This window comes from Colobus angolensis, unplaced genomic scaffold (assembly GCF_000951035.1).
Source record: "Colobus angolensis palliatus isolate OR3802 unplaced genomic scaffold, Cang.pa_1.0 Scaffold23, whole genome shotgun sequence".
In the NCBI taxonomy this organism is placed as follows: domain Eukaryota; kingdom Metazoa; phylum Chordata; class Mammalia; order Primates; family Cercopithecidae; genus Colobus; species Colobus angolensis.
The window spans coordinates 12,203,706-12,229,527 of record NW_012115488.1 but is presented as its reverse complement, the minus strand read 5'-3'; the positions used below and the strand labels follow the sequence as shown (position 1 = coordinate 12,229,527).

The following is a 25,822-nucleotide window of genomic DNA, read 5'->3' as shown; positions in this document are numbered from 1 at the left end:
GAGATCTGTAGTTTTCAGAAAAATTCTTCTTTGAGGAGGACACATTTACTTGCAACTTTGTGCCAGAATTAAGAATTTTGTAAAAGTGTGAGAAAAATTGGCCACTTTTAAGTTTCCTTAGGTAAAACTGATAGTAATTTTATTCCTATTTGTTTTTGCTAGCTTTATCATATAAGATGTTTTAGCTAGAGGAGAAAACAAGGCAAGAAAGACTATTAAATCTTTCTTTAGACTAAGTGGTTACAAGGAAAGTTAATTTTCAGAATCTCCCAAAATATATTATTGTTATTATTATATTTTGGTTATAAGAGTTATTCTGTTTTAAAATTTATTTATTTTATTTATTTATTTATTTATTTTCCTTTCTTTTTATTTTATTTTTTATTATACTTTAAGTTCTAGGGTACATGTACACAACATGCAGGTTTGTTACATATGTATACATGTGCCATGTTGGTGTGCTGCACCCGTTAACTCATCATTTACATTAGATATATCTCCTGATGCTATCCCTCCCCCCTCCCCACACCACACAACAGGTCCCAGTGTGTGATGTTCCCTACCCTACGTCCAGGTGTTCTCATTGTTCAGTTCCCACCTATGAGTGAGAACATGTGGTGTTTGGTTTTCTGTCCTTGCAATAGTTTGCTTGGAATGATGGTTTCTAGCTTCATCCATGTCCCTACAAAGGACATGAACGCATCCTTTTTATGGCTGCATAATATTCCATGGTGTATATGTGCCACATTTTCTTAATCCAGTCTATCATTGATGGACATTTGGATTGGTTCCAAGTCTTTGCTATTGTGAATATTGCCGCAGTAAACATACGTGTGCATGTGTCTTTATAGCAGCATGATTTATAATCCTTTGGGTATATACCCAGTAATGGGGTGGCTGGGTCAAATGGTATTTCTAGTTGTGTATCTTTGAGGAATTGCCACACTGTCTTCCACAATGGTTGAACTAGTTTACACCCCCACCAGCAGTGTGGGACTTATGAGACTTATTCTGTTTTAAAATTAATTAATTAATTGATTAATTTATTATTTCTTTTGTAGGGACTGAGTCTCACTGTGTTGCCCAGGCTGGTCTCAAATTCCTGGCTTCAAGTAATCCTCTTTCCTTGGCCTCTTAAAGTGCTGGGATTACAGGCATGAGTCATTGTGCCTGGCCATAAGACTTACTCTCTAAGAAGCTTTGAGGCATAATACTTCTTCACTTATTTTATAAAAGAGCCTGGAGAAAACCCAGTGCCAAAACGGCATATGTGCTATTTAAAGGTGTGCATTGATTGGCAAACTTGAAAATGAGATGTTTTATAATTGACCTTAGATTCAGATGATGAGTTCATGCAGTTCTAGGCATTTATGGACATGTTTAATGAAAACATGAGGAATGCATGAAAGCTAGTGAGAATCTCAACTTAGACTTCTCCTGATATTTCAGACTATGGCATTTGCCATCATTTTTCTTTATACCTTTATTATGTCATCTGTGTCAAAGTTACATCAACCTGGATTTATGCATATTTATTACATTAAGTATACTTTGAGTATAGTATATAAACTTAAACATGAATTTATAGGTAGCAACAATAAAATATACATCAACTAATAAGAAAAAACAGGGTTCAACAAGATAATTCCAGGTCCTATAGTTGTCACTGTTCCATGATGAGTTGAAATTAAGAGAGAAAACTCAATTTTCCATCTAATTGAATTTACCAAAGCAGGACCTTTCATCCACATGTTGAAAACAGGAGCATGTCTTTTCTCACAACCTATAAACCAACTAATGGAAAGATTGACAGCTGGGTGAAGAGAACACAACCTTATATTTGGTTTCAGCCAGCCAGAGTTTTAATCACAGCTGTGGTGATGAGGGGAGTGGGAAGATTTGCCTTTCACACAGCAACTTAAACAAACACAGCATAATATCTCCATTGCTCTCCAAGTCATTTCCTGCTTCCACATTCTTCATGCACGTCCTTCACGTTGCATTTATGGAAACTCAATCAGAAAGCTAGCTTTTGGGTTATTTTGTTTCTATCATAGTCTATGGGAATGACAAGATAAAGTTACTACTAATCACTGAAGCATGTGGGGAATGAACCGAAAAAAAAGGCCTCTACTGAATATATTACAAAAATTTGAGAAAGGGTTATATTTTAGAAGTCCACTCATTTGGACAGTATTTGAGTCTTTGGATTTCTTCTCATTCAGCTTTCTCTGTATGCAGGCTGCCTTATTGAAAATCGGAACCATTGAATGCAGATGTTTTCTGTATTCACAGTAAAAAGGAGGCTAAAGCTAATAAATAGAAAGTGACCTGTGTAGCTGCATGTATTCTTTCTTTTGCTGGCAAAGATGTGACTGTCTCTTTATTGTACATCCAAGAATGCTGAATCCTATAAAATGATTAGATTCAGGAGAAAAGTTGTTAGGCTTTGAGATACCAAATATGAATATCAATTAACAAGAGCAACAAGAGAAAAAAAATCACAAAAATCGTGGTATGTAAATTAAGAATGGCTGGGAGCAATTACTTTATATGGCAAAGCCAGGAAGACATTAGAAACACCTATATTTCTTTGTTTTCAACTCATGAACAAATGTAGAAAACATGTTATAATGCATAAATTAAAAAGGATACCTATTTCATAATATCCAAGGTAAGGAGACATGGTAGAGGGAGAAGGAAATTATGACAGAAGTCCTTGAATAAAAGCAATTCTGACAAAAAGAGGGTGTGTCCTTCTACAAGGGCCAAGCTATGCCATGTCTCACATGCTGATTTTTTGAGTAGACTTCTTGCAATATATATTTTCCCTGTACTCTAGAGTTTATAGGATGTGGTTCGCTAACATTAACAAAACAGCAGTTTCTTTCCCTCACAGAGAAGCCTGCTTAAGCATAGCAAGACATAAGCAGCTAGAATACTTTGCTAATTATTTACATACAGACAAAGATAGATGAAATGTGGGTTTTGTGTTTATTTTATATTACTGTCTGATCTATGAATGAATAAAGGAATAGAAAGTTTCTTACACATTTTACTTTGATTTTATTTACTTGTAGGACATCTAACAATGATACTTGAAAAACAGATACTAAGTCTTAGGTAATTCATTTTTTCCTTCGAATATTACATCATAGTGGTATTGAGTTTTCTCTTTATGTTCAAATCATAGGTATGTATGGTAATAATGCCATCTATCTTCTATAACCCGGTCAAGGCTAAAACCTGGTTGTTTGTCTTTTGATGAAAAATCTGTAAACATTTAAGTTTCATTATGGAAACTGCACACTTTTATGGCTTGCAGCTTAATTAGAATTTTGGAGAGGTTCTCTCTCTATTTGCATTTTCTCCATGCGCTTGGTCTTATTTTCTCAGTAAAAGAATTGTAATTTAATGCTAGATTTGGACATATAGTTCGACTTTCTTTTTCTTAATGAGAAAAGACAAAAATCAAGCATCAGACAAGAGACTAAAATATAACAGAATAAAGTACTGAAAAGAACAGCCACATGTATGTAAACCCTATGGAGATTTTAGCTTAAATCCATGTAAGTATAATATCATTATTTGCAAAATGCATGATGTTTGAAAGAATCAAAGAAAACCACACCAAACTGTTTAAGTAGTTATTTATGTAATAAATGCTGATTCTATCTTGGATTTTTTGCCATGTAGAAGGAATTTTTCTTGTTTGTTATCTACTAATCTGCTGTCTATTGCTATGGATTTGCTTATTCTGGAAATATCACATAAATGGAACCATACAATATGTGACTGTTGTGTCTACCTTCTTTCACTGAGTATATTTTTGACACACACACACACACACACACACACCCACCCACACACCCACCCCATTACCACAATTTGTTTATCTGATTATCCACTGATGGGCATTTGAGCTGTTTTCACTTTTTTTGCTGTTATCAATAATATTGCTATAAACATTCATGTGCAAGTTTTTGTGTGGACATCTTTTCATTTCTGTTAGTCAGATGGTAATTCTGTGTTTAACTTTTTGAGGAACAGCCCACTGTTTTCCACAGTAGCTGCACCATTTTACGTGCCTACCAGGAAGGTACCAAGGTTCTTATTTCTATACGTCCTTGCCAACTTTTTCTTTTTTTGAGATGGAGTCTCGCTCTGGTGCCCAGGCTGAAGTGCAGTGGCATAATCTTGGCTCACTGCAGCCTTCACCTCCTGGGTTCAAGTGATTCTTGGGCCTCACATTACAGGCACACACCACTATTCCTGTCTAATTTTTGTATTTTTAGTAGATACAGTTTCCCATGTTGACCAGGCTGGTGGTCTTGAACTCCTGGGCTCAAGCGATCATCCACCTTGCCCTCCCAAAGTGCTCGGATTACAGGTATGAGCCACTATGCCTGGCTCTTGCCAACATTTTTAATTTGTTTGATTAAAGGTATCCTAATGGGTATGAAATTGCATTTCCTTAATGACCAGTGATGTTGAACATCTTTTCATGTGCTTATTGGAGATCTGTATATCTCTTTTGGAGAAATGCCTATTTTGCTCATTTGCCCATTTAAAAATTTGGATTGCTTATCTATTTGTTGTTGAGTTGTAATGATTCTTTATGTATTCTGGATATTAATCCTTTATCAGATATAATTTAAGGGATACTAATTTCATATCAGAATAACTGCAAAATTTTTTTCCCATTCTGTAATATCCTTTGATACACAAATATTTTAATTTTTTATGAAGTCCAACCTATCTATTTTTACTTTTATTGCTCATGCCTTTGTGAAAGTTTAGGAATCCATTTCCAAATCTAAAGTCATGAAGATTTAAGTGTATGGTTTCTTTAGTAGTTCTGTAATTGTAGCTTTCATATTTAGGTCATTGATCCATTTGGAGTTTTTTTTTTTTTTTAATAAGGAGTGAGGTGGGAGTCCAACTTTATTGTTTGTGGTTATACATTTGTTACTGCATCATTTATTGAAGAGACTCTTCTTTCTCTGTTGAATGGCCTTGGCACCCTTGTCAAAAATCAGTTCATCATAGATGTTTGGGTTTATTTCTGGACTCTCAAGTTTTATTCTGCTGTTCAGTATATCTATTATTATGGCAGTACTATACTGTTTGGGTTATTTTAGCTATGTAGTAAGTTTTGAAATTGGGAATTGTGAGTCTTCCAACCATATGTTACTTTTGAAGTATTGTTTTGGCTATTTGGGGGGGGTTCTGTGCAGTTCCATATGAATTTGAGGAACTGTAGATTGATTTGGGTAATATTGTTAGATAACAATATTAAGTCTTACAATTCATGAACATGGGAAATAGTTTCACTTATTTAGGTCTTTTAAAGTTTCTTTCAGCAATGTTTTATAGTTTTTAGTTTATGTCTTTCACCTCCTTCGTTAAATGTATTCCTGGGTATTTTATGCTTTTGGGTGCTATTGTAAATGAAATTGTTTTAAATTTCCTTTTCAGTTTGTTAATTGCTGCTGTATAAAACACAACTGATTTTTGTATGTTGATCTTATACCCTGCAAGGTTGCTGAATTTGCTTATTAGCACTGGTAGGTTTTTTTTTGTGGATTCTATGCGATTTTGTCATTTGCAAATAGAAGTAGTTTTACTTATTTGTACTTCTAAAGGTGTTGTAAATTTGGATGCCTTTTATTTCTTTTTCTTGACTCATTCCTTTGATTAGAACTTCCAGTACAGTGTCAAATAGCAGTGGTCAAAGCAGGCATCATGTTTTCTTCCTGATCTTAGGGGAAAGCTTTCATTCTTTCACCATTAGTATGATGTTAGCTATGGGTTTTTCATAAATGTCCTTTATCATATTAAAGAAATTCTTTTCTCTCCTAGTTTGTGAGTGCTTTTTTTTAAATCATGAAAGGATATAGAATTTGGTCAAATACTCTTTCTGCATGTATTGAGATAATCATGTAATATATTACTCCATCCCCTTAATGTGGTGCATTATATTAATTGATTTTCATATGTTCAATCACACTTGCATTCCTGAGTTACACTTCATTTGGTTGTGGTGAATATGTTTTTAAAATGTGCTGTTGGATTTGGTTTGCCAGTATTTTGTGGCAGAATTTTACATCTGTGTTAATAAGGGATATTAAGTTATAGTTTTCTTTTGATGTCTTTGTTTGGCTTTAGTATCAGAGTAATGCTGACCTCACAAAATGTGTTAGGAAGTGTTCCCTCTCCTGCTTTATTGGAAAAGTTTGAGAAGGAATGGTGTTAATTCTTATTTTAGTGTTTCGTAGAATTAACCAGTGAAGCCATGTAGCACAGACTTTTCTTTGTTGGGAGGTTTTTGAATACTGAGTCTGTTAAGGTTTTTTCTTTAGATCTGTTAAGATTTTTTACTTCTTAAATCAGTTTTGATAATTTATGTGTTTCTAGGAATTTGTCCATACATCTAGATTACCTAATTTGTTGCTGTACATAGTTCCAAATAATCTCTTATAATTCTTTTAGTTTCTATAAAGGTCAATACTAATGTCTCTGCATTCTTGTCAGACTTTAGTTATTTTCATCTTTCTTTATTTATAGTCAGTGTGGCTAAAAGTTTGTTGGTTTAGTTGATGTATTAGTCAGGGTTCTCCAGAGAAACAGAACCAATAGGATATATAGAGATGGATAAGAGGAGATTTATTATGGGAATTGGCTTATGTGATTATGGAAGCCAAGAGGTCCCATGATATATTGTCTGCATGCTGGATAACCAAGAAAGCCAATTGTATAATTCAGTCAAGAGTCTGAAGGCTGGAGAACCAGGGAGCTGATGGTGTAATTCCAAGTCTGAAACTGAAGTCCTGAGAACTGGGGAGGCCACTAGTGTAAGTCTCGGAGTTTGAAGGCCCCAAAACCAGGAGACTTGATGTCCAAGGGTAGGAGAAGATGAATGTCCTAGCTTGAGAAGAGAGAGGACATTTGCTCTCCCACCTTTTTCTTCAATTTGGGTCTTCAGTAGAATGGAAGATACCTGCCCACATTGAGTAGGGCAGATCTTCTTTACTTTGTTACCTGATTAAAATGCTAATGTCTTCTGGATACACAAAAGTTGACATAAAAAAATTAATCATTACAGTTCATTAAAAAAATATTTTGGTCTCTAGAACTTCATTCTGTTATCACTTTAGCTAGGACCATGGCTATCACCACTACCACCACCATCACCACCATCACTACTAACCCCATAACCACAACCTCCATCAACACCACCATTACCAGGACAACCACCACCACTGCCACTACCACCACCAACACCACCGCTCTTATCACCACCATGACCACCACCAACACCACCACTACCACCATAATCAAACCTCCATCAATACCACCATTACCAGGAACAACTACCACCACTGCCACCACCACCACCACTACCATAACCACAACCACCATAAACACCACCATTACTGGGACTATCACCACCACCACTCTCATCACCAGCATGACTACAACCACCATCAACACCACCATTACCAGGAACAGCCACCACTGCCACCACCACCACCACCACCACCGCTATCACTACCACCACCACCATTCCCATCACCACCATGACTACAACCACTATCAATATCACCATTACCAGGAACCACCACCACTACCCCCACCACCACTATCACCACCACCACCACCACTACCACCATAACCACAACCACCACCAACACCACCATTACCAAGACAACCACCACCACTGCCACCACCACCATCCCTATCACCACTACTACCACCACCACTCCCATCACCACCATGACCACCACCACTACCATCATCACCACCTCCCTTCTCATCCATATGGATTTCTGGCTTGTTTCTAAATGTTTTTGTGACAGTTTACACATAGTAGATAGCCCAAATATTTTTATACTGAACTTCTTGATGAAAACTATGAGTCTGTCTAATTAGGAAAAGCTCAAAAAACAAGAGAAGGAGAGATGGGGCATTTGACATTTAAAGGGAAGTAACTTATTTATACATGTACAGTTTACATTGTCTAGTTTTCTATAACCATTTGGTTCATTTTTTTTTAACAAACAAGAGTCATCTTTATGACAACAGTTGCACAAAGTAACACATATGCTCAAATTGGATCTGAAGGGAGTGGTGGCAGGGCCAGTTCTGGGAAATCCAGTTTTCTCCATTTCATAGGTCCTCATCCAGAAGTCACATGGATTGACTGAGAGTCACCCATCCTCTTTCATTTTCCTTTTTCAGAAAAGTACAGATTATATTTGCAGGAACATGAAATCATCAGCAACTGGGAAGATCTAGACCAAACATCTGACTGTCCCACCATTTTAAGAATTGTATGTTATTCTAACTGGTGTGAGATGGTATCTCATTGTGGTTTTGATTTGCATTTCTGTGATGTCAAGTGATGATGAGCATTTTTTCATGTGTCTGTTGGCTGTGTAAATGTCTTCTTTTGAGAATGTAACAAACCTGCACGTTGTGCACATGTACCCTAGAACTTAAAGTATAATAATAATAAGAATTGTATGTTAATGAATACAAATTGGAATGAAAGAGGTAATCTCTTACTGTGGTTAAACTGCCCTTAGAGAACTTCAACACAAGCTCCAAACTTGTACTTGAGACAGGATTTGGTCTTTGTCAGAACTCACTCTAGCAAACAGATAGCTTTTCTGAGCAAAGGCATAATGCTTTTTAGAGTTTTTTTTCCTTTTTCTTTTAATTTTATTAAATTAGGCTGTCTCACTTCTATTGTGGCTTTGTGTTTCTACGAAACTTTTCTCTAGTCAGCTCTTCAAATACAGGCTTTCCTCAGAGATACTGCAGATTCAGTACCGAACCTCCACGATAAAGGAAGTCACTTGAATCTTTAGACTTCCCAGTGCATATAAAAGTTATGTTTTCACTATATTGTAGTCTATTTTGTGCAATAGCGTTATGCCTAAAAAACAATATATATATACCTTAACTAAAAATATGTTACTCCTAAAAAATGCTAATGATCATCTGAGCCTTCAGCAAATTGTAATCTTTTTGCTGGTGGAGGGTCTTTCCTAGATTTTGATGGCTGCTGACTGATCAGGGTGGTGGTTGTTGTAGGTTAAGTGTGGCTGTGGTAATTTCTTTTATTTTATTTTTTATTATATTTTAAGTTCTGGGATACATGTGCAGAACATGCAGGTTTGTTACATACACTTGCCATGGTGGTTTGCTGCACTCATTAACCCGTCATCTACATTAGGTATTTCTCCTAATGCTATCCCTTCCCTAGTCCTCCAACCTCCGACAGGCCCCAGTGTGTGATGTTCCCTTCCCTGTGTCCATGTGTTGTCATTGTTCAACTCCCACTTATGAGTGAGAATATGTGGTGTTTGGTTTTCTGTTCCTGTGTTAGTTTGCTGAGAATGGTGGTTTCTGGCTTCATCCATGTCGCTGCAAAGGACATGAGCTCATCCTTTTTTATGGCTGCAGAGTATTCCATGGTGTATATGTACTACATTTTCTTTATGCAGTCTATCATTGATGGACATTTATGTTGGTTCTAAGTCTGCTATTGTGAACAATGCTGCAGTAAACATACGTATGCATGTGTCTTTGTAGTAGAATGATTTATAATCCTTTCGGTATATACCCAGTAATGGAATTGCTGGGTCAAATGATATTTCTAGTTCTAGATCCTTGAGGAACTGTCACACTGTCTTCCACAATGGTTTAACTAATTTACACTCCCGCCAGCAGTGCAAAAGTGTTCCTATTTCTCCACATTCTCTCCAGCATGTTGTTTCCTGACTTTTTAATGATTGTCATTCTAACTGGCATGAGATGGTATCTCATTGTGGTTTTGATTTGCATTTCTCTGATGACCAGTGATAATGAGCTTTTCTTCACGTGTTTGTTGGCTGCATAAATGTCTTCTTTTGAGAAGTGTCTGTTCATATCCTTTGCCCACTTTTTGATGGGGTTGTTTTTTTCTTGTAAAATTGTTTAAGTTCCTTGTAGATTCTGGATATTAGCCCTTTATCAGATGGATAGATTGCAAAAATTTTCTCCCATTCTATAGGTTGTCTGTTCACCCTGATGATAGTTTCTTTTGCTATGCAGAAGCTCTTTAGTTTAATTAGACTCCATTTGTCAAATTTGGCTTTTGTTGTCATTGCTTTTGGTTTTAGTAATGAAGTCTTTGCCCATGCCTATGTCCTGAATGGTATTGCCTAGGTTTTCTTCTAGGGTTTTTATGGTTTTAGGTCTTAGTTTAAGTCTTTAATCCATGTTGAGTTAATTTTTGTATAAAGTGTAAGGAAGGGGTCCAATTTCAGTTTTCTGCATTTGGCTAGCCAGTTTTCCCAACACCATTTATTCAATAGGGAATCCTTTCCCCATTGCTTATTTTTGTCAGGCTTGTCAAAGATCAGATGGTTGTAGATGTGTGGTGTTATTTCTGAGGCCTCTGTTCTGTTCCATTGGTCTGTATATCTCTTTTGGTACCAGTACCATGCTGTTTTAGTTACTGTAGCCTTGTAGTATAGTTTGAAGTCAGGTAGCATGATGCCTCCAGCTTTTTTCTTTGTGCTTAGAATTGTCTTGGCTATACAGGCTCCTTTTTGGTTCCATATGAAGTTTAAAGTAGCTTTTTCTAGTTCTGTGAAGAAACTAGAACCTCTGCGATAAAGGAAGTCACTTAAATCTTTAGACTTCCCAGTGCATATAAAAGTTATGTTTTCACTATATTGTAGTCTATTTTGTGCAATAGCATTATGCATAAAAAACAATATATATATACCTTAACTAAAAATACATTACTCCTAAAAAATGCTAATGATCATCTGAGCCTTCAGCAAATTGTAATCTTTTTGCTGGTGGAGGGTCTTTCCTAGATTTTGATGGCTGATTGAAGGTTTAGTGTGGCTGTGGTAATTTCTTTTTACCCCATCAATGGTAGCTTGATGGGGATAGCGTTGAATCTATAAATTACTTTGGGCATTATGACCATTTTCATGATATTGATTCTTCCTATCCATGAGCATGGAATGTTTTCCAATTTGTTTCTGTCCTCTCTTACTTCACTGAGCAGTGGTTTGTAGTTCTCCTTGAAGAGTTCTTTCACATCCCTTGTCAGTTGTATTCCTAGGTACTTTATTCTCTTAGTAGCAGTTGTGAATGGGAGTTCACTCATGATTTGGCTGTTTGTCTATTGTTGGTGTATAGGAATGCTTGTGATTTTTGCACATTGATTTTGTATCCTGAGACTTTGCTGAAGTTACTTATCAGCTTAAGAAGATTTTGGGCTGAGACGAAATTTTGGGCTGTTCTAGGGTACATGTGCATAATGTGCAAGTTTGTTACATATGTATACTTGTGCCATATTGGTGTGCTGCACCCATCAACTCGTCAGCACCCATCAACTCGTCATTTACATCAGGTATAACTCCCAATGCAATCCCTCCCCCCTCCCCCCTCCCCATGATAGGCCCCGGTGTGTGATGTTCCCCTTCCCGAGTCCAAGTGATCTCATTGTTCAGTTCCCACCTATGAGTGAGAACATGTGGTGTTTGGTTTTCTGTTCTTGCGATAGTTTGCTGAGAATGATGGTTTCCAGCTGCATCCATGTCCCTACAAAGGGGGTGTTGAATTTTATTGAAGGCCTTTTTGGCATCTGTTGAGATAATCATGTGGTTTTTGCCATTGGTTCTGTTTATGTGATGGATTACATTTACTGATTTGCATATGTTGAATGAGCCTTGCATCCCAGGGATGAAGCTGACTTGATTATGGTGGATAAGCTTTTTGATGTGCTGCTGGATTCGGTTTGCCAGCATTTTATTGAGGATTTTTACATGGATGTTCATCAGGGATATTGGCCTGAAGGTTTCTTTTATGTGTTGTGTCTCTGCCAGGTTTTGGTATCAGGATGATGCTGGCCTCATAAAATGAGTTAGGGAGGATACTCTCTTTTTCTATTGATTGGAATAGTTTCAGAAGGAATAGTACCAGCTCCTCTTCGTACCTCTGGTAGAATTCGATTGTGAATCTGTTTTTGGTCCTGGGCTTATTTTTTTGGTTGGTAGGCTATTAATTATTGCTGTAATTTCAGAACTTGTTATTGGTCTGTTCGGGGATTCAACATCTTCTTGGTTTAGTCTTAGGAGGATGTATGTGTCCAGGAATTTATCCATTTCTTCTAGATTTTCTAGTTTATTTGTGTAGAGGTGTTTATAGTATTCTCTGATGGTGGTTTGTATTTCTGTGGGACCAGTGGTGGTATCACCTTTATCATTTTTTATTGTGTCTATTTGATGCTTCTCTTTTCTTCTTTTATTAATGTGGCTAGCAGTCTATCTGTTTTGTTGATATTAAAAAAAAAAAAACAGCTCCTGGATTCATTGATTTTTTGAAGGGTGTGTGTCTATCTCCTTCACTTCTGCTCTGATCTTAGTTATTTATTGTCTTCTGCTAGCTTTTGAATGTGTTTGCTCTTGCTTCTCTAGTTCTTTTAACTGTGATGGTAAAGTGTTGATTTTAGATCTTTCCTGCTTTCTCCTGAGGGTATTAGTGCTATACATTTCCCTCTAAACAGTGCTTTAGCTGTGTCCCAGAGATTTTGGTATGTTGTATCTTTGTTCTCATTGGTTTCAAAGAATTTAATTATTTCTGTCTTAATTTCATTATTTACCCAATAGTCATTCAGGAGCAGGTTGTTCAGTTTTCATGTAGTTGAGCGGTTTTGAGTGAGTTTCTTAGTCCTGAGTTCCAATTGATTGCACTGTGGTCTGGGGGACTGTTATGATTTCTATTTTTTTGCATTTTGCTGTGGAGTGTTTTACTTCCAATTTCGTGGTCAATTTTAGAATAAGTACAATGTGGTGTTGAGGTGAATGTATATTCTGTTGATTTGGGATGGAGAGTTCTGTAGGTGTCTGTTAGCTCTGCCTGGTCCAGAGCTGAGTTCAAGTCCTGAATATCCTTGTTAATTTTCTATCTTGTTGATCTGTCTAATATTGACAGTGGGGTGTTAAAGTCTCCCAGTATTATTGTGTGGGATTCTAAGTCTCTTTGTAGCTCTCTAAGAACTTGCTTTATGAATCTGGGTGCCTATATGTTTAAGATAGTTAGCTTTTCTTGTTGCATTGATTCCTTTACCAATATGTAATGCCCTTCTTTGTCTCTTTTGATCTTTGTTGGTTTAACGTCTGTTTTATCAGCGACTAGAATTGCAACCCCTGCTTTTTTTTTGCTTTCTGTTTGCTTGGTAAATGTTCCTTCATCCCTTTATTTTGAACCTATGTGTGTCATTGCTCATGAGATGGGTCTCCTGAATACAGCACACTGATGGGTCTTGACTCTTTATCCAATTTGCCAGTCTGTGTCTTTTAATAGGGGCATTTAGCCTGCTTACATTTAAGATTAATATTGTTATGTGTAAATTTGATCCTGTCATTATGATGCTAGTTGGTTATTTTGCTCGTTAGTTGATGCAGTTTCTTTGTAGTGTCAATGGTCTTTACCATTTGGTAAGTTTTTATAGTGGTTGGTACCAGTTTTTCCTTTCCATGTTTAGCGCTTCCTTCAGGAGCTCTTGTAAGGCAGGCCTGTTGGTGACAGAATCTCTCAGCATTTGCTTGTCTGTAAAGGAGTTTATTTCTCCTTCACTTATGAAGCTTAGTTTGACTGGATGTGAAATTCTGGGTAGAAAATTCTTTTCTTTAAGAATGTTGAATCTTGGCCCCTACTCTCTTCTGGCTTGCAGGGTTTCTGCAGAGAGATCTGCTGTTAGTCTGATGGGTTTCCCTTTGTGGGTTACCTGACCTTTCTCTCTGGCTGCCCTTAACATTGTTTCCTTCATTTCAACCTTGGTGAATCTGAGGATTGTGTGTCTTGGGGTTGCTCTTCTTGAGGAGTATCTTTGTGATATTCTCTGTATTTCTTGAATTTGAATGTTGGCCTGTCTTGCTAGGTTAGGGAAGTTCTCCTGGGTAATATCCTGAAGTGTGTTTTCTAACTTGGTTCCATTTTCCTCATCACTTTCAGGTAAACCAATCAAACATAGGTTTGGTCTTTTCACATAGTCCCATATTTCTGGGGGTTTTGTTCATTTCTTTTTATCCTTTTTTCTCTAATCATGTCTTCACACTTTATTTCGATGAGTTAATCTTCAATCTCTGATATCCTTTCTTCTGCTTAATTGACTCAGCTATTGATAATTGTGTAAGCATCATGAAGTTCTTACGCTGTGTTTTTTAGCTCCATCAGGTCATTTATGTTCTTCTCTAAACTGGTTATTCTAGTTAGCAATTCGTCTAACCTGAGATGCCCTGCCCAGAGATGGGGAATCTAGAGAGGCAGTCTGGCTACAGCAGCTTTGCCAAGCTGCAGTGGGGTCTGCCCAGCTGGAACTTCCCAGAGGCTTTGTTTACACTGTGAGGGGAAAAGTACCTACTTAAGCCTCAGTAATGGTGGACGCCTCTCCCTTTACCAAGCTAGAGCGTCCCAGGTTGACTTCAGACCGCTGTGCTTGCAGTGAGAATTTCAAGCCAGTTGATCTTAGATTGCTTGGCTCTGTGGGGGTGGTATCTGCTGAGCTAGACCACTTGGTTTTCTGGCTTTAGCCCCCTTTACAAGGGAGCAAATGGTTCTGTCTTGCTGTAATTCCAGGCTCCTCTGGGGTATGAAAAAAAACTCTTGCAGTTAGCTCAATGTCTGCCCAAATGGCCATCCAGTTTTGTGCTTGAAATCCAGGGCCCTGGTGATATAGGCACTGGAGGGAATCTCCTGGTCTGTGGGTTGCAAAGACCGTGGGAAAAGCATAGTATCTGGGTTGGAGTGCACTATTCCTCATGCCACAGTCCCTCACGGCTTCCGTTGGCTAGGTGAGGGAGTTCACTGACCCCTTATGCTTCCTGGGTGAGGTGATGCCCCACCCTGCTTCGGCTCATCCTCTGTGGGCTGCACCCACCGTCTAACCTGTCCCAATGAGATGAGCCAGGTACCTCAGCTGAAAATGCAGAAATCACCTGCCTCCTGTGTTGATCTCACTGGAAGCTGCAGACCAGAGCTGTTCCTATTTGGCCATCTTGACAGCCACCCCGGTAATTTCTACAGTTGATTTTTATCAACAAACCATTTTTTGTTCCTGTTGATTTTTCTCTATTGTTTTTCTCCTTTCTATTTTGTTTATCTTTTCTCTAATCTTTATTATTTCTTTGGCTTGCTTTGGGTTTAATTTGCACTTATTTTTCTAGTTTCTTAAGGTGTAAAGTTAGGTTGTTAATTTGAGATTTTTAAAAAAATGTAGATGTTTACAGCTATAAAAATTTCCCCTGAGTACTGCTTTTGCTGCCTCATATACATTTTGGTATGTTGTGCTTTGATTTGCATTTTATCTGAAAGTATTTTCCTGTTTTTCTAGTGATTTCTTTCTTAACCTATTGTTTAAGAATATGTTATTTAATTTCTGTGAACTTGAAAATTTTCTAGTTTTCCTTCTTTTATTGATTTCTAGCCTCATTTCATTGTTGTTGTAGAAGATACTTGGTGTGATTTATATATTTTAAAGTTGATTGAAAATTGTGTTATGATCTAAATTATGGTTTATTCTGGAGAATGTTTCATGTGAACTTGAGAAGAATACATATTCTTCCATTTTTGGTAGAGTGTTCTATATATGTCTGTTAGGCCTTGTTGCTTTATAGTGTTGTTCAAGTCATCTGTTTCTTTATTTTCTATGTGTTCTATCCATTACTAAAAGTGGGCTATTGAAGTTTCCAACGATTATTCTAGAGTTTCCAATTATTATCCTAATTATATAATTGTCCTGTATTCTAGCCTATTTTCTCTCTTCAGTTTTGTCACTGTTTGCTTTATACATTCTCAGGCTCTCTAGCTTGATGTGTATACATTTATAATTGTTATATCATATTGATGAATGGATCCTTTTATCCTTATAAAATGCATTTCTTTGTCTTTTGCAATAGTTTTTGATGTAAAATCCTTTTTTTTCTGATATTAGTATAGCCAGCCTGGCTCTCTTTGGGTGGTTGTTTGCATGGAATATTTTTTTCTATCCTTTCATTGTTAACCTATTATATCTTTGGGGTCTAAAATTGGTCTCTTTTTTTTTGGAGACAGAGTCTAGCTCTGTCGCCCAGGCTGGAGTGGTGCAGTGGCGCGATCTCGGCTCACTGCAAGCTCCGCCTCCTGGGTTTTTTACGCCATTCTCCTGCCTCAGCCTCCCGAGTAGCTGGGACTACAGGTGCCCGCCACCTCGCCCGGCTAGTTTTTTTTTTTGTATTTTTTAGTAGAGACGGGGTTTCACCATGTAGCTCAGGATGGTCTCGATCTCCTGACCTCGTGATCCACCCGTCTCGGCCTCCAAAGTGCTGGGATTACAGGCTTGAGCCACCGCGCCCGGCCTAAAATTGGTCTCTTATAAGCAGCAACTAGCTGGATCATGTTTTAAAAAAATTTGTTCTACCATCTCTGTTTTTTAATTGGTTTAATTCGTTTACAGTTATAGTGCCAACTGATAATGAAGAACTTATTTTTGCCATTGTGCTATTTATTTTCTATATATCATGTCTTTTTTGTTTCTCAATTTCTCCAATATTGCCTCCTCTGTGTTTGATTGGATTTTTTAGTATAATATTTTGATATCCTCCTCATTTCCTTTTCAATATATTTTAAATTATTTTCTTAGTGGTTACCATGGGAGATTACAGTTAATATTCTACATTTATAACAATCTAGTTCTTAACTTCAGCAGCATACATTAATTCTGCTCCTACTCAGCTCCATTCTTCCCTTGATGTTGTTACTGTCACAAATTGTATCTTTATGCATATGTGCCTGTTAACATAGATTTATAATTATTGTTTTATGCATTTGTGTTTTAAATCATACAGGAAATAAAAAGAGAAATTACATGCCCAACATACATTAATACTAGGTTTTACATTTACCTATGTAGTTACCTTATCAGTGACTTTTATTTTGTTGTGTGGCTTTAAGTTACTGCTTAGTATCATTTGATTTCAGCCTGAAGAATTCCTTTAATATTTCTTGTAGGGCAAGTCTGTCAGTGAACTTTTATCTGTCAATGTCTTAATTTCTTCTTCATTTTTGAAGTATTTTGCTGTATATAAATTCCTGGTTGGCTTTTTTTTTCCCTTTCTGTATTTTAAATATTTTATTCCACTCCCTTTTGACCTCCATAGTTTCTCATAAAAATAGGTTGTTAATCTTACTGAGGATGCCTTGTATGTGATAAATCCCTTCTCTCTTGCTGATTTCAAGATTTTTTTCTTTGTCTTTGTCTATCGGCAGTTTGATTATAATGTGTCTTTGTGTGGATCTCGTTGAGTTTGTTTTGCTTGGAGTTTGTTGAGATTCCTGGATGTGTAGCATCACATCTTTCATCAAATTTTGGAAGTTTTTGGATAATGTTTCTTCCTTTCTTTCTTTTCGGTTTCTGTAACCCATAATGTGTATGTTGGTGTACTTGATGATGTCTCATAGGTCCTGTAGACTCTGTTTATTTTGCTTCACTCATTTTTTTTTGTCTGTTCATAAGACTGGATAAGTATAATTGTCCTGTCTTTGAGTTTGATAAATATTTCTTTTGCCTGAGCAAATTGGCTGTTGAACCCCTCTTGTGAATTTTTAATTTAATCTCTCATATTTTTCATCTCTATTATTTCTATTGGATTCTTTTTTTAAAAAAAAATCTCTTTTTTTATTGATATTTCTTACTCTTTATAAATAGTTTGCCTAATATCATTTAGTTATTTACTCATGGTTTCCTTTAATTCTTTGAGCATCTTTAAGCCAGTTAATTTTAAAGTCTTTGCTTAGTAAATTCAACATCTGGGCTTCCTCAGGAATGGTCTCTATCATTTTTTTCCCCACGAATGGGTCATACTTTTCTGTTTTTTGTGTGCTTCATAATTTTTTTGTTGAGAACTGGACATTTTGAATACTGTAATGTGGCAATTTTAGAAATCAAATTTTGCCTTCTACATGAATGGTTATTGTTGTTGCTTGATGAAGGCAGCAGTTCATTTGTTTAGGGACTTTTCCAAATTTTTTTGAAAAAACTATATTCCTTGTTATGTGTGGTTTCTGAAGCCTATGTTTTGTTATCTTCATGGTCAGCCAACACACTGACAGAGATTTTCTTAAATGCCTGGATTTTGTAAGAGAAGAAAAGTAAAGTATATTCTTTTAAACTTCCTTCAGCTGATGCCTGGGAAGTTGCTTCAGCCCATCATGGTTGAACCACCTGTGTACTGGTCCCTCAGTGAACTTCCAAACAGATCAAAATACAGAAACCCAATTTTTTTCAAGAGAAGGTTCCTGTTGTTCACTCTGGCACCAGCAAATTGCACCAGACATACAGGCCATTCTCCCCATGCTGCTTTCCACAGGGCTTAAGGATAGTAGTTGCTGTACATAACACTGACATTCACCAAAATTTACTAGTTTCTTTCTTCATCAAGCACTCCTCTAGACACTGCAAATGTTCAGCTAGACTTGAGTTCTGAAGTAGTTAGTTACGACAGTTTGTGTCAACTCAATCGTTTTGGTAAAGGGATTGATCCTACTCCACTGTCTTCCATGACATCACTTTCCTCCATGTTTATTCTTAAAAGCTTTCCAGTTTGAATGAGTTATATAGTCACTCATTGGTAATTGAATGGGTGGAGTAAGAGAAAGAAATGAAAATAAGTTTCTATAAGAAAATATAAACCATGAAGATCATCAATAAATATTTATAAACTGTTCAAATAGTATAAATCCTCAGGTGAATGCTACAGGGTTTTCCTATTTTCAGTTCAGTATATAAAACTGCCCTTTGGCTGGGTGCGGTGGCTCACACCTGTAATTCCAGCACTTTGGGAGGCCGAGGTAAGCAGATCACAAGGTCAGGAGTTTGAGACCAGCCTGACCAACATGGTGAAACCCTATCTCTACTAAAAATACAAGAATTAACCAGACGTGGTGGCACACACCTGTAATCTCAGCTACTCAGGTGGCTGAAGCAGGATAATTGCTTGAACCTGGGAGGTGGAAGTTGCAGTGAGCAGAGATCACACCACTGCACTCCAGCCTAGGCGACAGAGCAAGACTCCATCTCAAAAAACAAAAAATAAAAAACAACCAAAACAACAACGACAAAACCTGCCCTTTAGTAAGTTTTTACACAAGTGCAGCATTGGTAGAGTGGATGTATTCCTTGGGAGGATTGACAGATCACGTTGGCTGCCATCCTGAGATTAGCATTGTCATTGTAACCTGAGCTGAGAGATGGAGTCTGTGGAACAGTCTTTTCTCTTATTGCTGACATATATGCCATATTGTATGTCTTTCTACTTAGTCCCCCTTCCCAAATCTGTGGGTGGGTCATGAACAATTGCTTCATGGCTGTGTGCAGTCTGCAGGCCTTATGTTGTGTAGGCCTGCTATAGACAATGCTCTTTAATTGGGCAGAAAAGTTGCTGCATTGGCTTCTTTCCTATTTAAAAAAGCTGAGTACATGCTGTTATTGCAGCATTTCCAGTCTATGCCAGCTTGAGGAGCAAGTCTCAGGATTGGAAATCAAACTAGGGGCTCCACATGGTAATACATAGCACTGCATTTTGACTGTTGAGTCTGATTATATTTATAATTATGAGAAGGCACTTTATTGAAAGTAGATTAATATGTGTTTACTCATTTGGAAATTCACTAGACTTCACATGCTTTTTGAGTTCCACTTAAGATGATTTTCATTAAAGTTTTTGGTAACTACTCAGAAAGAATAATAGAGTACATTTGGGGAAAAATGCTTTCAATGTGAGATTGTGTTGGCTGACTGGCTAGCTGCCTCTCTTATCGCTACTCAGAATGCTACAGGTGAATGCTACAAATTTCACCTTTTAAAGATGTGAGTGAATGAAAGTGGCAAAGTGGGAGAGACTTGTTTACCTTTTTTCTTGGTCTAAATTAAACACGAATTTTGGTGAAAATAAGTAAAATAATTTCCTATTGATTTAAGTTGCTACATTTCATGTTGAATTCTAAACTCTGCAGAAAGGGGGTTGTGATGGAATGCTTATCAAAATATTAGCTATATCAGGAAAAATTGCATATAATATCTTGATAGTGTAAAAACTTTCCTTAAAAAACTCGATAGTGTAAAAACTTTCCTTTTATTGTAATTAAAATGTCTAAATTATAATCACCTACTAAGAAACAAATAGTTTTAATCTTTTTCATTGTTCTCCATGTAATGTTAATGTCCTGTACATTAGTATTGATGTTTCAGTTTAATATTACTTTCTCTGGAACTGAAATTGCTAACATCATAGCTTTGGTAATGTACATTTGAATATTTAATTATGTTGCTATAAACAACTTCTTTAATGCTACATTTTCATTGTATACATGGGCCTTCTGTTAGTGCAGGCGTTTAAGCAAACTTGCTTTCTATTTCCTGTTATATATACAATGCAGAGTATTCCCACCTGATATTTACCCGAAGTTTCACCTGGGAAACAACATGGTTTGAAAAATGTTTTTGTTGTGTGTTGCTTAAATCAAGCTTTGGTTTGAATCAAACCAAATGATGAAAACTTAGTCCAGCCTTCTTTACAGCAGAATGCAATTACCTCTAAGGCCTATAGTAAAAAGACCAACTAATTGAGAACACTTGTCTTTGTTTTCATTTAGCAAAGATTCTTATTAAGAAATGTCCACTTTTTTTCAATTCAAAAAGGTGGTTTATAGTTAATGAACTAAGAGTTAGGAGTTCTGAAAAATCAAAGCATGTGCAGGTTATCTTCTTCCTCAAGGGGATATCTACTACTGCTGTGCTGGTGTGAAGTAATAATGAGATACCATAAGCAAACAGTAGATGATTCATGTCAGATGGTTCTCCAATAATGTTAGGAAGGAAAAGCAGCTGATGTATGGGATATTGAAGGCAGATTAAGTTGTTAATGTATATTAGTATATTCTTAATTTCCTTTTAATTGAAAAAGACATATTGACTTTAATTAGAACCATTTCACAGGAACTGTCAATTAGCACATGTCAAACTAGTTAATTCAGAACAGAATTCTTTTAATTAGGGTCTGCTTTCCTTTAACTATGGGGCCAATGAATTCAGCCTTTCCTTATCTAGATTTTAAATGTCTCTAAGACATATAATACAAATGTAGACTCTTATCTATTATTAGAAGCCCATATGGATAACATTAAAATGATGATGCTGGCATTGTTCATGCAGCACAAATCAGAGTCCCTTTATGACTGTTACAAAAAAAAATGGCTTTGAACAAAGGCTACTTTAAGTACCAGATTTATCCTACTTTAAAGAGACTACAAAATTTATGACATGCATGTTCACATTTAAAGTATTATTTAATATGTCTGCTCAAATAAATGGGCCTATTCAAACGTTTTGTGTGTTCTATCAGCCAAAGACACATAAAACATTGTCAAACCATACAGCAACATTTTTCCCTTAAATGAACTGTAATCAAAAAGAGAAAACAGACTGAATGATTTTTTGGCACAACATAAAAATAGCATTGTTAACTTTCATTGCATTCAAAGATTTAATACCAATAGTTGATACAGTGACTAAACTCTAGTAGTGAACTAATGTGATTTTAGTAATCAGACAGTGTAAAATCTGGAACTTGGCTGTCGCTTAATATAATGATGTGGAATTACAGCATTTTAGTTACTGGCATGAAGTACATACAGTGAATGTGGGGAGTCAGGGCTGTATGGTGATCACCTACAAAACAGGTGTGCTCAAAATTAAAGGAAGACAATTAAGTGATATTGAAAGGGGCAATTAATATGAAATCTAGCTTTCTTTTATCATATGAGATTTAGCAACTGTTTTACTGAGTTGTAGCAAATGATGATTACAAAAATTAATGACAGGAATATTTAATAAGCTAAACTCTAGATTCAAAAGGAATTATCTAGTAAGATACTTATTCATCCTGCTATAGGTACATTTAACTTAATGAAAGCAGTTGTGTTCCCTTCTAGGGTGTGCTGTCCTGTGATTGTATCAGTGGCTGCATTTGTTCCACTGAAATCAAGTGAAAAATTGTGGTAATCTGCTAATTCTGGTTAATGTAGGCAGAATAACAAAGGCAACAAACAGGTGAAAAAAAGCAACAAAATTCCTTTGTTTTTCTTCTAGAATTGACTTTCCTTCCTCTTCTCAACTATTTCTAGAGGTGCTGTCTGCTGTGTGTTTAAAAGACATGGTCTGTGTTCAGCCATCCATATTTTGTGCAGGTCCATAGCTTTTAACTTTTTAGAGTTATATAGTCCTTTTAGTCCCTGATGACAGATATGGATCTTTGTCTCAGAAAAATCCACATAGGCATACACGCACTAAAATTATCAAGATTTTATCTGAAATTATCTTTGCTATAGACTGAATGTTTATGTTCTCCCCAAATTCATATGTTGAAACCTAATCTCCAATGTGTTGGCTTGGCCTTTAGTAGGTAATTAGGTCATGAGAGTCATGATTAGGGTAGAGAGATTAGGTCATAGGAGCTCTCATGAATGGCATTAGTGCCATTATAAAAAGCTACCTCCAGAGAACTGCTTTGCCCCTTCTGCCATGTGAAGACAATGAATGACTAGACACCCATCTATGAGTTAGGAAGCAGGCCCTCACCAGCCACTGAATCTGTTAGTTCCTTGATCTTAGACTTCCCAGCCTCCAGAGCTGTAAGAAGTAAGTTTCTGTTGCTTATAGCCATCTAGACTATGGTATTCTGTTATAGCAGCCTGAATGGACTAAGACATTCTTAAAAAATAATTTTAGTACAGCCTGTTGAAAGATGTAACTTCAGTTTAATATTACTGAGTACTTGTACTGTTATAGGCAGTATACTTGGTTCTGGGAATCTAACAGTGAGTTGAGCAAGTAACTGTGACAAGTTATTGACATGTTGTTAGAATTACTATACAATTCTTTTTCTTAAGCATGTTTTACTTTCTAAATCAATTAAAATTTGGTCTGTCTTAACAAATCTTGCACAAGTGATACATGTGATAAGATTGACAATTTTATATACAAATTGCCTGAAAAATATAATTATTGAAACATTAGAGGAGATAAATTTTGTATTATAAGTTTAACTCAGCTGATTTAGTTAACCCTTTCCACTTGATTTATAATTATGTTCTGGTTAATAATATCAAGTAATATTAATATTATAGTTTTAATTTATCTTTTAGCTCTGTTTATTAAATTCTATAATTTATAATTATTTACAAAGAAGACATAAAGGACACTGATATTTTCATAAGCTAGTTTCATTTGAACTCAAAGCTAATTATATAAATGATCTTGGAGAGTTGCTAATTAATTTCTCAAGTGTCCATGAGTAGGTAATCTATGCTGTGCCAGGGTTTAAATTTGAATGGTGGCTAAGCAAGGTCTACTCTCCAGAATATCAACCAGAGTCTGTTGTTCTATGGGATAGTCTCAATTCCTTTGTATCTTAAAAAGGGATTTGAGTGTGTGTGTGTGTGTGTGTGTTTGGTCTTTAAGAATATACTATAGCATTCTTCAATATATATATTGAAGCATACTTATATATATATTATATATATATATATTTAAGGGTTTATTAAAACCTCAAATAAGCCTGGCAGATGGGAAAGGGGATACCAACTTCAGTTAACTTGATTGTTAATAATAATTGAAATCTTGGAGTAGGAAAAAGTGTGTGGGGAATGTAACTAATTATATACTTGTGAGGCAATGGGAGGCTTCCAAAGAAACCTCTGTATATTTAATATTTTCCCTTGGGCTCACAATACTGATTAAATAGGTAAGAGTGAACTGTAAGTATTTTTAGATAAAATATTTTAGAATTAATTTATTCTATCTGCTAAAGATCAACAGAACATATTGGCAGAAAAGAATAATTCATCTCTTTATTTCTCAGAAAGAAACTGGTTTACTTTATATATGGCAAATTTTAGAACATTTATCTGACAGTATCCATATCTGTTCATTTTTATTGGTGCATCAGTAATGTATTGTTTTTATTCCCAATTTGTTCCTTGATTGTCTGTAGCAATTTAAACTTTAAACTAAGTAATAGCAAGGAAAAGCCACCCTTGGTGCATTTGGCAGCAATAAAAATATTTGAACTTTGGAAATTTACATGACACATAGCCTTAACTTGGTTTAATCATCTTAATGGTATAGGTGGTGTATGTTTTATATATTGGTAAAAATAGGCAAAAATTGTTCAGGTCTTGTTTGAATCAAAACTATAGGCATTTAATTTTGACTTAGCAGCATTTTAACAGGTTATTTAAATGATTAGGAGCTATTATTTCAAATATCCAAAATAGGAAATTTTTAGAAATTACTGGAATGCTTTGTTTAAAGGGAAGGTAATATTCAGATTAAAAATTTTAATTATTAGATTTTCAGAGTTAAAATGGAAACATTCTTAATTATTTTATCCATTCTAGATTTTTATTCACTTTACTGTTGGTTTGCTTAGATACTAAATGCACCACTCTGTGTGTGTGATTTCTGTTTTTTTTTTGTATATATGTGAATATCTTCCCGCTCCCCAAAACAACCCACAGATTTTTCTATCTAATGATCAGTTATCTGAAATGTCAATTAAATATTTTACATACATGTATAATCATTTAGCAAATTTAATTTTTTATATCTAGAGTGAGTATATTCATGTAGCTTATGGAGAGTAGCTAAGAGATATTTACTTATTTGTTTCTATTTTTATTTTAGTTAGTATCAAGTTAATTTGGTTCAATAACACAAGTATTTATTGCACACCTACTATTTCCTGGCACAAGATATTAGGCATTGTCTTGTTGAACATTAGTTAAAACATTTGTCTTTCTTTTAACTTAATTATGTGGACTCTGTCAAAAACTATTAATGATCAGCAAATGCATGATTGTCTTTTTCAAAATTATTTAGTGCTTTACAGTTGAAATATTTTCAAGTCCATTATCTTATGCAAGCCAAACAATCTCATCATTACAGTGTAATTTCCTTCATTGATATCATTAAGGATTCTGCATCTGAAAAGGCTGCTTTGTGAACTTAGATAAGTTATCTAACCTCTCTGAGCTTCAGTTCCTTCCTCTCAAAACGGGTAATAGTACATACTGTATAGTATTGTAAGGATTAAATGAAATAAATAAAGGGTTTAGATGGTACTTGTTACATACCCAATGAATGAATATTGGTTCTATACCTTTTTCTTTTTTCTTTTTATTATACTTTTAAGTTCTAGGGTACATATGCACAACGTGCAGGTTTGTTACATATGTATACGTGTGCCATGTTGGTGTGCTGCACCCATTAACTCGTCATTTACATTAGGTATATCTCCTAATGCTATTCCTCCCCCTACCCCCTCCCCACAATAGAACCTGGTGTGTGATGTTCCCCTTCCTGTGTCCAAGTGATCTCACTGTTCAGTTCCCACCTATGAGTGAGAACTTGTAGTATTTCGTTTTCTGTTCTTGCAATAGTTTGCGGAGAATGATGGTTTCCAGCTGCATCCATGTCCCTACAAAGGACACGAACTCATCTTTTTATTGCCAAATAGTATTCCATGGTGTATATGTGCCACATTTTCTTAAGCCAGTCTGTCACTGATGGACATTTGGGTTGATTCCAAGTCTTTGCTATTGTGAATAGTGCCGCAGTAAACATACGTGTGCCTGTGTCTTTATAGCAGCATGATTTATAATCCTTTGGGTATATCCCCAGTAATGGGATGGCTGGGTCAAATGGTATTTCTAGTTC

At 35.9% G+C, this 25,822-nt stretch overlaps 1 long non-coding RNA gene across 1 annotated transcript in view; it reads left to right on the top strand.

Moving 5' to 3' along the window:
* The window catches only part of LOC105513408, a 167,834-nt gene that overhangs the window by 66,240 nt on the left and 75,772 nt on the right, over positions 1 to 25,822 (top strand). The window contains exons 4-5 of the long non-coding RNA XR_001002023.1: positions 3,081 to 3,123; positions 14,333 to 14,336. This is a non-coding gene — a long non-coding RNA (uncharacterized LOC105513408). The remainder of the gene's footprint in view (positions 1 to 3,080; positions 3,124 to 14,332; positions 14,337 to 25,822) is intronic.